At 33.6% G+C, this 18415-nt stretch overlaps 1 protein-coding gene across 31 annotated transcripts in view; it reads left to right on the top strand.

The window, feature by feature from the left end:
* The window catches only part of shot (dystonin-like protein short stop), a 733882-nt gene that overhangs the window by 330027 nt on the left and 385440 nt on the right, over window positions 1–18415 (top strand). The gene's annotated exons all lie outside the window — the stretch shown is intronic.

Here is an 18415-nt window from a genome sequence, read left to right as displayed (position 1 = left end):
CTTCTTCTTGCCCCTTATAATAAATTCTGCTTGTTCATTGACGGTTTAATACCTCTATGGAAAGTTGTCACTCCATATTTTGCGCGGTCGTCCGATATTTCTTCTTCTAATGTCTTCATTTCTCTTTAGACCTCTCAGCGTATTTCCTGTAATTCTTCTTAGTACTCCCATCTCTGCCGTTTTCAGTAGCCTTTGCGTTGTGGCTGTATTGGGTCTTGTTTCTGAGGCATATGTCATTATTGGTCGTACACTGGCTTTATAAATTCTTGACTTCATCTCAGTGTTAATGTGCCTGTAGCGTTATTAAGGCATCCTGCCAGTCTATTTGCTTTTTGTACTTGATCTCTCACTTCTTTGTCCAGGTCTCCATAGCTAGACAGTGTAATTGCCAGGTATTTTATTTCCATTACTTGTTAAATACTGATGTCATCAATTTCTATTTTACATCTGCTTGTAAAATGCTTGGTTCTTTGCTGACTACTATTGTTTTAACGCTTTTCATGATTTCATCCATGATCAAATTGAAGAGTATGAGTCTCAATGAATTCCCTTGTCTTATTCCGCTGCCTATTTCTATAGGTTCTGTAAGTTATCCATCTATTCTGACTTCCATTTTGTTATTTTGGTAGATCTTTTCGATAGTTTTTATAATATTTAGGGGAACTTCTCTATTATAAAGAAGATGGATTACATCTTTGAATCTTACTCTGTCAAACATCAAACACAGAAATGCTGGTCTGTTATACTCTAGTGATTTCTCAGTAATTTGCTTTATGACCAATATTGCATCTGTACACGATCTTCATTACGAAAATCCTGTTGATCATCTGCTAAACTTATCCTCTGATTTATTAGCACTTGTAAAATTTTAGTTGTAAGTTTTAGAGTAGTATTTAACAAGTTTATTTTATCTCCTTTAAATAGTTGAATTAGTTCGCTTGTTCTCCATTCTTCCGGAATTTTATCGTGTTTTGTAATTTTATTAATTAAGGTTGTTAATTTTTCTATCATTGTTGCTCCACAATATTTCAGTAATTCGTTTGGTATCCCGTCTTTACCTGCTGCTTTTATGTTTTTCAGAGTTTCAATTATTTTCCAATCTTCCTGTACATTTATATTAAGTTCTTTATTTGTGGTAATTTCTGGTGTTTCCGCTTCTAGCGTCGTTTGTTCTTTCTTTGCATAGAGCTATTTTAGGTAGTCAATGCATCCTTTTCTATGTGTTTCGGTTCTATTAGTTCCTTTACCTCCATTTTTTGACCTCTTATGAAGCGCCATATTTCCTTTTGCAGACCGTAAAAATCATGTTAGATTTTTTTCAAAAAGCGTTCCCAGCGATCATTTTTTTATTTTTCTTATAAGTGCATGTGTTTCGTTTCTAATTATTGTCTTGTAATTATGGTATGCCTCTTGTGTTTTTGGTTGGCATGTATTTCAGGTAAGCTTTATGTTTTTCATTAAATTTTTCCTTCGCTTCTGTACAAAACCATGGAGTTCTTCGCGTTTGAATCAATTCATTTTTATTTATATTTCTTTCACCAAGATCTTCCTTCCCACATATATGTGTTTTCATTCGGATTTTGCACAATACCAATTTATGATCGCTTCCTATTTCTGCTGATGTTAGTGCCCTTACATCCAAGATTTGAGAGGGCTCTAACTCTCTAGTCGACAGAATATAGTCTATCATAGATCTTTGTCTTCTACTATTTTCTAAAGAACTATACTATTAATTTCTGTCCAGACCAATTTAAATTGTTCTTCATTCAGCTTGCTATTATACAATCATCTACATTAGTCTCTTCTCTATTCCAATCGATCTATTCAGTTTCCGATCTGTTAATGATTTTTGACATCTATTGTTTCATCGCTCTTTCTACTTTTGCTACTTTTTTCAATGTTAATCTTCTTCTTTTAAGTTCAGTTGAGACACGTTAACCTCATCGAAGGCCAACAGTTTCCCTATTGGTAGTTTAAGGATCTCTTATGGTTCAATCCTTAGTTGACCAGTAAATTCCTGCCTCATATTACTTAGCATATTGTAATGGCATAGGATGTTTATAGCAGTTTCTTCTTCCATTTTGCATTTTCTGCGCTATGGTTCATTCACCTTACCTATTTTGTATAGATTTTTTTCTTAAACGACAATATTGAATCACCTTTTCATCACCTTTGCACACTTCCTGCAGCATCTTTGATGATGCCATTTTTGGTATTGCTAATGGGTCGAACAAACCTTTTCTTTATAAAGTGTTTGATTGTACTTCCTGCTACTGTTTCTGTGTATCTATTAGTCTCGTATTGTATTTTTTTACTGATATCAGCATGTTTTGTTCGTGTAAATCCCTTCTAGTTGTGTATTTTATTTGAATTTTACGCCGAGATTTTGTTTCTGCCTTTAAAATAACCTTGCATTAATTTAAGTTTGATTTTCTTCCTAAATTCTAGAATTATTCACTAACCAACTTCTTTCGTTTTATTATATTTTTGAACAATCTCTTCTCATCTGTACATACGTTTATCAACTGTACAGTTGGTCTTCCTAGATTGACCAGTTCCTAATTTAACAATATTATAACTTGATTATGTTTTTGAGTCCGGTCCTGTCGGTTGCAACAGATCTTGCACTTCATCACTTTCATTAAATAATTTTTATTATTTTTTTTATTTGTTTGTGCCTTTATTGTACTTTACAGACACCGCTGTCTTTTATTAATTACCTGTCACTTTCGGCATTCTTTATAAGACTGAAAGACGGTTCTATTATCTTCCGACATTGTTTCGTTTACGAAAGTGAATCAGAATTAACAGACTCTGATATTGAACGTAACTTCAATAATAGGAAGGTAATTCGAAATGGGATGAATTTTAATTTTCTTTTGGGCTGTTGCGTAAGTAGTTTTGAATAACGTAATTAATATCACGTTAAAAACATAATTTGTGTTCGTATATAAAATCCGTTAGTTTTTATTCCGATTTTTGAGGTAATAGTGAGAAATAAAATCCAAACTATACGTGAAAAATTGTATGAGGACATAAACTCTCTGCAGTGCAAAGAAAATTGGCAAAAAGTGACCTGTAAGTAAGTTTTAAAACATTTTATTGTATTCAAAACAAAACGACATTAAATTTTAGAAATTACAGTTCTTTTAATAACAGATAAGAAGACAAGTCTTGATCAAATTGAATGCGACGTTGCCGGTTATCCAAAAAGTTTCAAAAATCCAAGAAAGGAAATCCGCTAATTAATAATATTAACTAAATAAACAAAATTTAGAAGAAATAAAATATTTAATAAATTTAAATTTCATACTCAATTATTGCTTGAGAAGTTCTAGAGCTTCTGACGGGTTGACCGGAGAACTAGAACTTACCGCTTGCTATAATATAGAGTAAAAAATACATAAAAAAGAAATAAAAATGGATAGCGATGATGACTACACCTCAGAAGACAATAAAAAAAGAAGTCGAAAGGAAGATGATGAAGATATTTTCAACAAGAGCAAGAAACTTACCAGAACACCAACCAAACAACAGAAAGATGAAAACAAAATAGATCAGCTTTTAAAAATGATGCAAAATTTAACAGATCAAACAAAACATCTAACAACGGAGGTAAAAGGAATAAAAGAAGAACAACGAGAATATAGAAATGACCTCAGAGAATTAAAAAAAGAAATAAATGAATTCAAACAAAGTAACCAACAACTAAAAAAGGAAAATGATGAAATGAAGCAGGAACTAAAGATAGTGAAAATGAAGGTAGAACAGCTCGAGAAAGAGAGAAAGGCTAACAATGTTATTGTCCAGGGTCTACCGATGGATACAAATAACCCAAATGTAGTCAACGAGATTATGGCAAATTTCGTGGAAAAAGAATTAGGCATTAAAGTAGAAATAGAAGATGCTTATAAAATAGGCGACAAAACATGTCTTGTAAAACTAAAAAACAGAAATGAAAAAATTAAAATCATGAAGAACAAAAACAAACTAAGGGCATCAAAGCCAGAAATATACATCAATAACGATCTAACGCAAGAAGAGATGAAGATCCAACAAGAAATACGGAAAATTGCAAAATTTCAACAAGAAAAAGGTATGAACACCAGAGTAGGTTATCAAAAATTAAATATTGACGGGGCTATATGGAAATGGAACAAAGAGAAGAATGAACTGGAAAAGGCAAACCAAGACACGCCAAAAAACCGATAAAACAACAAATATCGTACACACAACAAAAAACGGAAACGAAAATGACAAAGGAAAAGGACATGAATAGATTAGATAAGATAAAACAGACGAGCAGGAAAAAATATAATAGAAAAATGAAAAAACGCGATGAACTAAAAATAAGTACGTGGAACATCAGAACAATGCTTGAACCAGGAAAAATGCAGGAGATTGTCTCAGAACTAGAAAGATACCAAATTGATATTGCAGTGATTCAAGAAATTAGATGGGCAGGTCAAGGAGAAATAAATAAAAAAACTACACACTACAGTATTCGGGACATGGAAAACAAGGTCAATATGGAGTTGCTTTCATAATTACGGGAAAAATAAAAAATAACATTATGCAATTTAAACCAATAAATGAACGTATGGCTTACCTGAGAATTAACGCCAAACCATTTAATATATCAATCATAAACGTATATGCTCCAACTGAAAGTGCTGCTGCGGAGGAAAAAGACAAAATGTATGAGGAACTTGAACGAGAAATGGAGAATTTACCTAGAGAAGACACAATACTGGTAATGGGAGATTTTAACGCCCAAGTAGGTAAGGAAGACTACATTAACCAAGTAGCAGGTAAACACACATTACACGAAAAAACAAATGACAATGGTCAAAGATTATGTAACCTAGCAGCTAGTACCAATATGATTATCATTAGTACAAATTTCGAACATCCTAAATACCATAAAGTAACATGGATTTCCCCAGACCAAAAAACATGGTCCCAAATAGACCATATTCTGATTACAAGAAGGAAACAAACATCGGTTACGGACGTGAGAACTTACAGAGGTGCGCATGCAGACACAGATCATTTTATGGTGACTGCAAAGGTAAAACAAAAAGTCAAAAGAACTCTAAAAAACACGACAATGAAAGACAAATGGTACGTAGAAAAACTGAATGCTCCAGACATAAGGATTAAGTATGCTGATGACATGAACAAAAAACTAAAGGAACAGTGTAAATATACAAAGGATATAGAAACAGAATGGAGAAATTTAAAAAAATGTATAAATGAAACAGCGGATGTACACATAGGAATAAAAAGAAACAAAAAAAAACAAGAATGGTATAATGAAGAATGCCATAACATGCTAAAAAAGAAGATAGAAATTAGACAAATGTGGATAAGAACAAATAGACAGGATTATAGGGAAGAATACAATAGAATAAGGAATGAATGTAAGAAAAAAATAAGGAAAATTAAACGTGCCTGGTTAGATGATAAGATAAAAGAAATAGAAAAAGAAAGTAAGAACAGAAACACAAAAGCATTTTATAAGAAAATTAGCGAGCAAAACAAAACTTTTAAAGGAAAGATAAAAGGCATAAAAGATAAAAATGGAAAAGTATCAGAAAATGATGAAGAGTATAAAGAAATTTGGACTCACTATTTTAAAGAATTATTAACAGAGCAAGAAGATCAAGACCTAAATGAAAACGTAGAAGAAGAGACAATGATGTTAGGAAACCAGCTAGAAAGACCAACAAAAGAGGAAGTTGAGGAAATTATAAATAGCAGCCGTAATGGTAAATCTTCAGGATCAGACGGGATCAATATGGAACTTATAAAATATGGTGGTGAAGAATTAAAAGAAAAACTGTACAATTTAATAAAAGACATATGGGACGAAGAAAAAATGCCGGAAGAATGGAACAAAGGACAAATTATCACGATTCATAAAAAAGGAGACCAACAAATGTGTAATAACTACAGAGGACTGACGCTATTAAACACAGCATATAAAATTATGTCGACCTTAATACATCGAAGACTGACCAACGCTATGACGAATATCATAGGACACTATCAATGCGGATTTATTAAGGGAAAGTCTACAACAGATGCCATACATACAGTTAAACAAATTATGGAAAAAGCTCATGGATATAAAATAGAAATTGAACTGCTTTTTATAGATTTTCAGCAAGCATTTGATACAATAAAAAGATCAAAATTAATGGTAGCTCTGAAAGAAATGGGAATACAAAACAAATTAAGACGATTAATAAAAATGACAATGAGTAGAACTATAGTGAGTATAAAAACTCAAGTAGGAGACACAGAAGAATTTGTCATAAATAAAGGGGTTAGACAAGGAGATTCGTTATCAGCAACCCTGTTTAATCTTGCCCTGGAATACATCGTCAGGAAAATAAACAAAGGTACCCTTAGAACTAGAGAAGGACAAATAATAGCATACGCTGACGATATTGTGCTAATAACAAAAAATAGAAAAACAATGGAAAAAATGTTAAATGAAATGGTAACAGAAGGAAAAGTAATGGGATTAAAAATAAACCAAGAAAAAACAAAAATAATGAGATTTGATAAAAACTTCGAAAACAAAAAGGTTAGACTAGGCGAATACATTTTTGAAGAAGTCGAAAAATTTAAGTACTTGGGAATATTAATAACAAACAATGGAGAAAGAGAAACAGAAATCAAAGAAAGGATTATTACAGCAAATAAGACCTTCCATGCAAATAAGAAATTACTAAAAAATAAACTATTGAGTAAGAAATCGAAAATGAAGGTATACAAAACAATAATTCGACCGACGATGATGTATGCAGCCGAAACCCTCAGCATGACAAAAAAACAAGAGGAAAACCTTAGAATACAAGAAAGAAAAATACTAAGAGCAATACTGGGACCAATAAAAATAAATGAAAATGAATTTAGACAAAGAACGAACCTTGAGCTACTGGAAGAAATTAAGGAAGATATAGTGTGTAAAATAAAACAACAAAGAGCAAAATGGCTAGGACACGTATGGAGATCAGGATCAACTACGACGATATTCTCAATATTGGAATGGACACCAGCTGGCAAAAGAAGACGTGGAAGACCAAGATCTACATGGTTACAAGAAGTTGTAAATGATCTCAACAAGGCGGGCATACGACAGTGGAAAGGAAAAACCAGAGATAGGACACAATGGAGAAAAATAACTGAGAAAATTAAATAAGGAACATGAGGACTGATCTACCTCAAAACATAGATCTAGAGAGCGTAAGCGGCGTAACCCCTAAAGGGGTGTTTAGCCACATATATATATATATAAAATCCTCTTTATATGATTTGATAAACTTTATAGGTCCTTACCAGCTTCATTAGATTCAAAATTAAACAATTCTTCATACATACATCATTTGCTATGTGGAAAATTGCACGAATATATACAGGGTGTTTCATGACGAGCCTACCCTATCTACACTCAGATGCAAAAAAAAACGTAACGGAGAAAATTTTGGTCAAATTCAAAGTATTTCAGTTTTTTATTTTTAGCTCTATTTTGATGATTTTTTTAGCACACTGTGTAAAAATTTATAAATTTTTATCCTAACTTTGAAACATCCTGTGGAATAATTCCGTTAACGGATTTTCGTAAAATCCTGTTTTTCGGTTGCAACCATGTCTTCTAAGTATTATGTTTATTGTTTCATGGGAAAATATGGATTGGTTCATTTTTAGTAGCGAAATGACTTTGCCACCCACAATTTACGACTTTTCCTATTATTACCATTATCTTTTGTATTAATTTGTAATACTACGATGGGGACTTTGGTGAATGATATCGAAGGAATGTCATATCGACATCCCAGAAGCACTGTATTTAAATAATGAATAAAAGTAACGACGTGATCTTGGTTTTAACGAACAATGATAATAATAATAAAACATAAAAAAAACAACTTAAATGTAACTTAACCTAAGTATGCAAATAACAATAAAAAATAACTTAATACTTTATATTGCCTCCCCTAGCCTCTATAACTGCCTGCACACGTCGGCTCATGATGTCTATGAGGTTGCGAATATCATATTGCTGGATGTTTTGCCATTCCTTTTCTAGAGCCAAGCGAAGTTCGTTAATTGAGGCTGGTGCGACTTTGCGACCTCTAATATTTCTACCAAACATGTCCCAAATGTGCTCTATTGGGTTCAAATCTGGCGAACACGCTGGCAAGTTCATTTTATTAATTCTAACTTCCTCTAAATATTGCGTGACACACATTGCAGAGTGGGGTCGCGCATTATCTTGTATTAATAGAAAATCATCGCCGATATATTGAGAAAAGGGTACTACGTGGTTCACTAAAATTTCCTCAATATACCGATGTGCAGTCAACGAACCCTCAATAAATACCAATTAAGTGTGCGCCTCTCGGGATATTCCTGCCCATACCATCACCGAACCCCTTCCATGGCTAACGCCAAAACCACACTCCGCCAATCTCTCTCTAGTTCGAGGCCATACTCGTTCTCTCCCATCTGATGTGTGGAGACAGTATCTCTACTCATCCGTAAAAAGAACATTACTCTATTGTCCTAAATTCCAATGTAAATGTTCCCTGGAAAATTGTAGTCTAGCCACTCTGTGCCGTGGAAGTAATTTGGTTCCAGTTGCTGGTCTGCAACTTTGCAAAACAAATTCATGTAATCGTCGGCGAACTGTAAACACCTTACATTATTGCTTCGAACCTCTTGAAGCTGATTTCTTGTTTGCACCGCTGTTAAATGACGATCCCGCAAAGCGTTGCCTTGTATAAAACGATCATCTAAGGCGGTAGTTTTGCGCACCCTGCCACTTCGCGCTTTACGCTTGTTTGTTCCAGTTCGTTTAAAACGTTCCACTACCCTTTGAATGGTAGAGCGATGAGTTTGTAGTACTCTAGCCACATATTCATAATTTCGCTCATCTTCAACCAGAGCAACGGCTTTCGCACAATCTTCGACACTAAGAACCACATGACCAGTCATAGGTAAACAAAATGTAAGTGGCAATATGACATAATGATAACAGTCACCAAAGCCACCTCGTCGTATTACAAAATAACTCCAAAATAATCATAATAAGTCCTAAATTGTGGGTTGCGCAAATTCATTTGGCTCTAAAAAATGAACCAAGGCATATTTTGACATGAAACAAAAAACACAATGGTTAGGAGACATTGTTGCAACCGAAAAATAAGGTTTTACGAAAATTCGCAAACGGAATTATTCCACAGGATTTTTCAAAGTTAGAATAATAAAAACACGTTTTAATTAACCCCGTACAAAAAGTCAAATATAAAATTTTATCAAAAACTGACTATCATCATCATTGGTGCTACAGCCCTATAAAAGAGCCTCGACCTTCCCAAGTTTATTACGCCAGTCAGTTCTATCCATTGCCAACTGTTGCCAGTTTGCTGCGCCTATTTGTCTACCATCCTCATCTACACCATCCCTCCATCTGAGTTTTGGTCTACCCCTACTTCTACTTCCCACAGGTTGTGACATAAGGATTCTTCTAGGAGGGTTGTTCTGCTGTGATCTTGCCAGATGTCCTGCCCATCTTAGTCTTCCTATTTTTATATTGCAACCGAAAAATAAGCTTTTACGAAAATTTGCAAACGGAATTATTCCACAGGATTTTTCAAAGTTAGGATAATAAAAACACCATTTAATTAACCCCGTACAAAAAATCAAATATAAAATTTTATCAAAAACTGACTATCATCATCATTGGTGCTATAGCCCTATAAAAGAGCCTCGACCTTCCCAAGTCTATTACGCCAGTCAGTTCTATCCATTGCCAACTGTTGCCAGTTTGCTGCGCCTATTTGTCTACCATCCTCATCTACACCATCCCTTCATCTGAGTTTTGGTCTACCCCTAATTCTACTTCCCACAGGTTGTGACATAAGGATTCTTCTAGGAGGGTTGTTCTGCTGTGATCTTGCCAGATGTCCTGCCCATCTTAGTCTTCCTATTTTTATATTGCAACCGAAAAATAAGGTTTTACGAAAATTCGCAAACGGAATTATTCCACAGGATTTTTCAAAGTTAGGATAATAAAAACACCATTTAATTAACCCCGTACAAAAAGTCAAATATAAAATTTTATCAAAAACTGACTATCATCATCATTGGTGCTACAGCCCTATAAAAGAGCCTCGACCTTCCCAAGTCTATTACGCCAGTCAGTTCTATAAATTGCCAACTGTTGCCAGTTTGCTGCGCCTATTTGTCTATCATCCTCATCTATACCATCCCTCCATCTGAGTTTTGGTCTACCCCTACTTCTACGTCCCACAGGTTGTGACATAAGGATTCTTCTAGGAGGGTTGTTCTGCTGTGATCTTGATGTCCTGCCCATCTTAGTCTTCCTATTTTTATAAAGGATACTACGTCTTTACCACCAAATATATGTTTATATCTGTGATATATCTCGTAGTTGTACCTCCTTCTCCAAACACCATTTTCACAGATGCCACCAAATATTCTTCTCAGGATCCTTCGTTCAAATATAAGCAGGATATTTTCATCTGTCTTGGAAATGGTCCATGTCTCCGACCCATATGTCAACACTGGTTCTATAAGGGTTTTGTATATGGTTATTTTTGTTTTTGGCTTAAGTTTCTGCTTCTCATCTGTCTACTCAGTCCAAAATAGCATTTGTTTGCTAGGATTATTCTTCGCTTGATTTCTTCCGTCATGACGTTCTCCTTGGTAATCAGGGAGCCCAAGTATGTGAATTTGTCCACCACTTCAAAGGTAGAATTATCAACCGTGAATTGGTGGCCGATGTTTCTGGCTCTATTGTTGGGTGTTGATGCCAATATCTTAGTTTTGTCTTTAGTAGTAAAAACTGACTATACCAAATTAAAAATTTATAAATTTATACACAGTATGCTAAAAAAATCATCAAAATAGCACTAAAAATAAAAAAATTGAAATACTTTGAGTTTGACCCAAATTTTTTCCGTTGCGTTTTTTTTTGCATCTGAGTGTATATATCGGAAACTACTTAAGTACACGATGTTTATGAAAATTGATTTGTAGGGACTACAAACTATGATGGCATAAGAATGCAGAAAGCAAAGGAGAACTAGTGCATGAAGGGATTGGGAGTTCTCACAATTTTAACTATCATGGCGATCAATAATTTAAGTCAAAATATTTCCTAATGATCATCGATCTTGGAACCCAAGATCCGACAGGAGAGGACAATCTCAGGATTGCAGAGTCTTTAAAGTCGTTAATATGCGAAATCCTTGCAAAATAGCCACATGGAACGTCATAAGCATGTTTGCTTGAATGAAATAATGGGAAAAGGAGAACGTACACGAGAGACAAGGATAAAAATATATTAGTGATACCGACTGTGCTCTGTTCAAGTAAAAACTGGACAATTCTGGAAAAACATAAGAGCAGGAAAAATGCAATGGAGATAAGACATCTAAGAAGGATAGTTGGAAAGACGGAATGGGATAGTTTCAGCAACTATTAGGAGAATGGCCAACTAAGAACCAATAACGAGTAAAATAGCAAAGAGACAAATGAACTGGTATGGGCGTTTGATGAGGATGCAACCCAACAGAATTACAAGAAAGGTCCATGAAGCAAAGAACATCGTAAAAAGAAAAAGAGGCAGACCAAGTTAAAATGGATACAGCAAGTAATAGAGGCATGAAAAGTTAAACAAAAATCACTCGAGGAATTGAAAATAATGGCAGGAAATAGAAAATAATGGAAGAGATGAGTGAATAGAAATTAAAATAGCTAACCCAAATCCCACACCTTGATAGGCTAAAAGGAAGGGGAGAAAGAAAGTTGGTCTGTTATTGAATGCAATTTTAGATTCCCCATGTCAGTTAATTTATGATCTGTTTGCTTTGTAAATTTTAAAATGCATAGATTTGGCATTTTCCTTTATAAGTTTCTATTATTTTTGTTCATTTATTTTTTTACCGTCACCTTACAGTTATTCATCGCTCCAAAATGCACCTATGGCCCCCTGGATCGGTGCAGCACCCAGTAAGTGGCGCCCATTTTTGGAATCACTGCCCTTCACTTTCGTGAAAACTACTATATTATTATTAGCATAAACTACTAGTTATATTTATTTGGTTATAATACTGTATAAAAAACAAATGAAACACAAAAAATGAAAGTTATGTTATCTGCATTATTCAGATATTTTATTGATTTGCTAATCGTTATATTTTTATGATATTTTCTTTTTAAATTCCGGGAGCCTCTCGTAAATTCTGTTCTCTCATTAGGTAAACGTTATGCAAATTGTTATTGGCATTCATCATTTATTGATTAGAGACAATACGAGAACGTGCTTGCCTTTTCTAACGACATAGCGACTTATGATGTCAACGTAAATAAAAAAATAAGATATATACCCTGGGTGCATTTTAAGATTATCTCCAAGGTTTGTCATTGTTAGAAATAAATGTATTCCACACAAAGCCTTACAAACAATATAAGTTGGGAAATAATGAATAATTTGGATGATATATTCGAGTGATTAAATAGAGTCGATAATATTCATTCCAAAAAGAAAACTAAATTTATATAATCACATCTACAGAATGAATAAGGGGAGACTAAAGTACTTTACGAAAGTTTTGAGAGAAATTTTGCATTCATATTTAAGAATAAGAATTAAATTTAGTAAAACTAAACCATCATAAACCATCTATTCGTATTATTTAAGATATCATTATTCATAGTGATAAATTCTTCAAAATTTTTTAATGGAAAATACATTTTCATACAGTAATTAACAACATATTTTACCATTGAAACATTTAAAATTTATTATACTCATATTAGACACAGAAAAACGCTCGGATTCGTTCGGAAAAATATACCCATGATTTTTTTTGCATATTTACTTTCATGAGATACCCTAAAATAAGTCTCAGGAGGTCGCCCAGACAAAAAAGTTGTTCAAATTTTTTTTTTAAATTTTCTTTGCAAATTGTAACAATGAATTTTTTCGACCTGGACAAATTTTTTCGAATTTTTTGGACCATTCTGAACAAAATAGTTTTCTTGTAATTTTTCTGTAAACTTGATAATTTCCAAGATATAAATAATTTAAAACTGAAAAAAAATGCAAAATTACGATTTTCAAGGCCCAAAAACACAACTAAATAATATTATTTTTGAAGTCACCAAGGACCTAAATTTAAGCTCAAACCTTGTTCTATCATTTCCCGATAAATATTTTGGGCTTATTTAATTATAATCGTTAATGAAGCGCTTATGACAGGACGGGCGCTCGGGCTGCGGCGTGTTTAAGAGAGAAACAAAATCTATGGCACAAATTTTTGCCAGAGGTTTGAATTCTCCGTGTACAAATGAGCGCCCGCCCTGCCATACGCGGTTCATTAACAAATAAAAACAATGTTTTAAAATAAAATAAGCCCACAATTTTTATCGGAAGCTGATAGAAGAAGTCTTGAATTTGAATTTAGGCACTCGATGATTTCAAAAATAATATTTTTTACTCGTGGTTTTAAGCCTTGAAAATCGTAATTTTTAAATTTTAGTTTTAAATTATTTATCTCACAAACGCTTAACTTACAACAGATCTTTTTTGATCATAATGATCTAAAAAACCTAAAAAAAATGTACCTAATGAACCGCGCATGGCAGGGTACATAAAAGTACAAGTATGTACATTTTTATGTATATCAACCTACATAAAAGGGTTAAAGAAATGGCAGGGCTGCAAAAAATAAACCACAACACCCTTTTAGATAAAAATGGAAATACTATGATAACGACTGACGAAAAGCTAAAACGATGGAAAGAATATATGTAAGAGCTCTTCGACGACGAAAGAGGAAACCTACAAGACATATCTTTCGAGGACAAAGAAACAAGTATAGAAATTAAAAAGGAAGAAATATTTTATGCACTAAAAAACCAGAAACGGAAAAACCCCAGGGCCAGATCAACTGCTTATTGATATCCTTAAATAATAGAAAACGAGTACATAAATGTCCTCTTAAAGCTCTTTAATGCAATTTATCAGTCGAGTGACATACCCAATGAATGGTTGACCTCACCATTTATTTGTCTCCCAAAAAAGAAAAATGCTCGAGAATGCACTGGCCACCGCACGATAAACCTGATGTCTCACACACTTATAATGTTTTTGAAGATCATCCATAAATGCATTTACCAAATACTTGATATATATATTGAAGAAAGCCAATTTGGATTCCGTAGAGGCGTAGGTACCCGTGAAGCTCTCGTTGCATTCAACGTACTGATCCAGAGATGCTTGGATGTGAACCAAGATATGTACTTCTGTTTCATAGATTATAAGTCTTTCGATAAAGTCCGTCACAAAGAGCTAATGGACGTCCTCAAAGGAAAACAATTACAATACAAGGACCGAATTATAACAAATTTACATTATAAACAGCAGGCACACATACGCATTAATGAACACACATCAGAAGAGTTCGAAATTAAAAGAGGAGTGCGACAGTATTGTCACCACTACTATTCAGCAGGAATAAAGGTCAATGGAACAACAATTAACAACATTATCGATACGCGGACGATACTATCATAATAGCAGACAACCTTCAAGACCTCCAAAAGCTAATGAACAAGATAGTTGACTACGAAGAAGAATATGGATTATCAATAAACAACAAGAAAACTAAATTTACGAGGATATCAAAAACCCAAAATAATGATGAAAGCCTAAATTACAAGCGACAATTAACGATAAAACTTTTGAACTTTTTAAGTTGAAAACTACAATTATCTTGACACAATATTTAATCACACAAACGATTACTCCAAAGAAATCAAAGTTCGAATAGAGAAAGCACGAACAAACTTCAATAAAATTAAAGAAAAACTGATGAATTAGACCTTAATTGAAAAATTATTTTTCTAAACTTACCCATAAAATGTTTCTGTATCCATTCTAATTTTCTCAATGCAAACAGAAAAAAAAACAAGTGAACATGTGTCCTTCTTGAACAGCTCTGATCGACTGTTTGTTATTTCCAAATTTCTATTATCACTTTAAAAGCCATTGCACTAATCGTTATTACTTGAAAAAATAATAGCAATAGAATAATTTTTGCGGACTTGATGACAAAAACCGTAAAACGAACCAAAAAATTGAATTTTTGTGCTTTTTACTTTTTTTTAAGAAAATGAACCAAATCTAAGTAAAATTTTTTGATAAACCAGCAAGCCCCTTACCTGTACAAAACATATGTAGTGCGATTTACAAAAATAATTGCATAAACAATCAGAAAAAAATGTTTTAATTGGTGTTCCCAAATGGGAACGTTGGCAGTTAAAAGGTTAAAAAATGGCTATCTCGGTTAAAAATACAAATCATATCTATAAAATATTTATTCGTCACAAAGTTGTTAACGAAAACCCTCATAAATAAAGTAAACAATTTTTCTGGAGCTGTTTTGGGGGTCTATCATTTAAATTTACATTTCTTATTGCACATCCTGCAAATATAAGTTTAAACGAGAAAAGTTAATGGTTTAAAGTTCCTATTTTCGAAAGACTAGGAATTTATTGGCTTCTTCTACAGTCTTTCCGAGTTATTAGAGCTCAGCCGCTGGCATACCCAAACTGTGGATGAAATCTCTATTAATGAAAACATTAGTTTACAATAATATAGTTTACAATAATAGTTTACCATGCGACGACCATTGAAAGTTAGTTAAAGAAATATTCGATTTAAAACCGAATGTAATATCCTTTCAGAATACTAAAATAGTATATAAGACAGAACAGTTGATTTACTGAATCGAATGGTCTTGTTAAAGTACTACGTGTTTATTTTTTTAAAAAATATTAACAATAGAAATCCGTAACTTTGTTTAAGTATATTTCTAAATAGCTTAACGTGCATACAGAGAAGCTTATAAATGAATAGATTATTCGATAATACCACTTTGGACATCATATATTAAGCATAATAATAGCCACCTCTCATTATTCTGGCGCATATATACCTAATTGATATTCCTAAAAAGTACGTTTCTATTTTAAAACAATGTAAATTTTGATTGTTTTCTGTTCTTCGAACTCCCGGCAGCTCCCAATGTTTTCTTTATTGAGCAACGCCAGCTGGCTGTAAACCAGCATCGGTTCCTTTCTACAGGAAAAACAAAAAGTACATTAGGAATAGTCCGATCGTTCTAAAAATACCAAACAGAAAAATAAAAATCCCTTTGGAGATTTCGTTTCAAAGGCAGCTTTGATGGTAGTTAAGAAAAAGCAAATATATCTCATTCCATTTGTTAGCTGTTATTGTAGAAAGGCTCTGTATCATTTTGCATATGTTCGGTGATTATTCAAACATTCCTGGTTGCTAATTTGGAAGAAAAACAGTTTATTATTTGGCGTAGCACACACAACAACTTCAGATGAAAAGCAGTTTGAAGGTTCCTGAAATATTAATTCACTGTGGTGATCAATTTATGTTACAGTTTATAAAAGGCACAGACAAAAAAGCAATTTACACGCAGAGGAAGAAACTGGCTATGAACAAAATATTCATATGCGCTGGAATGTGTTCCAAAGAACAATGATATTGTCAAGTCACGCTTTTATAATTTAATATGTACAAAATATAGTAAGTTGTTGTAACATTATATACCTTAACATCTGTATCAAATAAGGATAAAAGCAAAAGTAATGCGAATGCGGAGAATTCGGATATTTTAATAACTTTTTCCTCAAATGATCTCCTTTGGGAAAAATCATTAGCTACTATATATTAATTAACACATACCACCACTGCTAACCCACATAGTAGTCTTTTACAAAACTCTTTGTCGAAGACAACAATTAAAAAAACTCAAACAAAAATGGAAAGGTAAATCAATGAAACTGGACGCTAACTTTTGATGTAATGATCGATAAAATGATAAACTAGTGACATAAAATAAGGATTTTACAATAACATTTTTTTCTTCTTGATGTGCCTATCCGTTAAGAATATTCTCGATCATCATGGCATTCTTTATCTTATCTGTAGCAGCGCGGAAAAGCTGCAAAGATGTTGTATTGAACCAGATTCTGAGGTTCTTTAACCAAGATGTTCTTCTTCTTCCTGGACCTCGTTTTCCAAATATTTTTCCTTGCAGTATGGCTTGAAGGAGAGCATATCTAGATTCATTTCGCATAATATATCCGAAGAACTGTAACTTTCAAGATTTGATGGTGGTCAGTACCTCTCGGTTCTTATTTATTCTTCTGAGGACCTCCACAGTTGTGACTCGGTCAGTCCACGGGATCTTAAGCATTCTCCGATATAGCCACATCTCAAATGCTTCCAGTTTTCTGCACATATCTCCGTTGAAGGTCCACGATTCAACACCATAAAAAAGGACAGAGAAGACGTAGCATCGTAGCATTCTTACTTTTGTATCAAGAGAGAGGTTGTGACTCTTGAAGAAAGCCCCCATCCGATTGAAGGTGGATCTAGCTTTTCCGATGCGTGCTCTAATCTCCTGGTTGTTGGTCCACTCTTCATTTATTATGGTGCCGAGGTAGTTGTAGTGCGTCACTCTTTCTACAAGGGATTGGTTGACGTAGAGTTGACCTTCTGTTATCCTTTTCTTGCTAATTATCATAACGCAATATTTCTTCTTAACGTAATAACATTTTAACTGTGTTGATAATATGCTACAATAACAAATCCCTTATAATAGAAAAAATAATAAGCAAAACTCCTCAGCTTCAATCTGTGGTTAACAACTGACGCAAGAAGAATCCTCAAAATATTAAGGAATACACCTACACAACGATCCAAATGGGACACAGTTGGGACTACAACCTAGCAAAGTTACTGGATGATGGTGTAGCGTTTTTTGTTTTTCTACTAATTAGGCAAAGAAAATAAGCAAAAAGAGTACCCTGTTTGTGACACTGAACCGGCCAGGCAAACGACAGTTGTTTCGAGTAGTATGGACCTCTGTAACAAAAATCTATATGTTTCCTGCATTCGCTTTTTTGGACTTAATTAATTATTAACAAATTAAGGTCAAAAAACGGAAAATTTTTGCTTTTTTTCGTTTATCGGCAAAAAGTGAAGTATTTAAAACATATTTGAGAGTAAGAAACTTCTTCTTCTTCTTAATCAGTAGACCCATTTGTACCTTTCAGTGTTGGGCCGTTTACAATACAATTCATTAAATTACAATATTTGACAGTCTTCTGAGGTGTCCTAGCTCTTAACGAACTTTCTCCATTCCTTCCTATTGGATGCCATATGTGTTGCTTCCTGCCAAGTCTTACCCTTACTGTGCAGTATCTGCGAGATGGCACTGTTCCATTCTTTAATGGGTCTTCCTCTTCTGTTCTTCCCTATTGGTTTGGC

The sequence above is a fragment of the Diabrotica undecimpunctata genome, chromosome 5 (genome assembly GCF_040954645.1).
Source record: "Diabrotica undecimpunctata isolate CICGRU chromosome 5, icDiaUnde3, whole genome shotgun sequence".
Classification (NCBI taxonomy): domain Eukaryota; kingdom Metazoa; phylum Arthropoda; class Insecta; order Coleoptera; family Chrysomelidae; genus Diabrotica; species Diabrotica undecimpunctata.
Note: the sequence above shows the minus strand (reverse complement) of the source record. Positions and strands in the feature narration are given on the sequence as shown.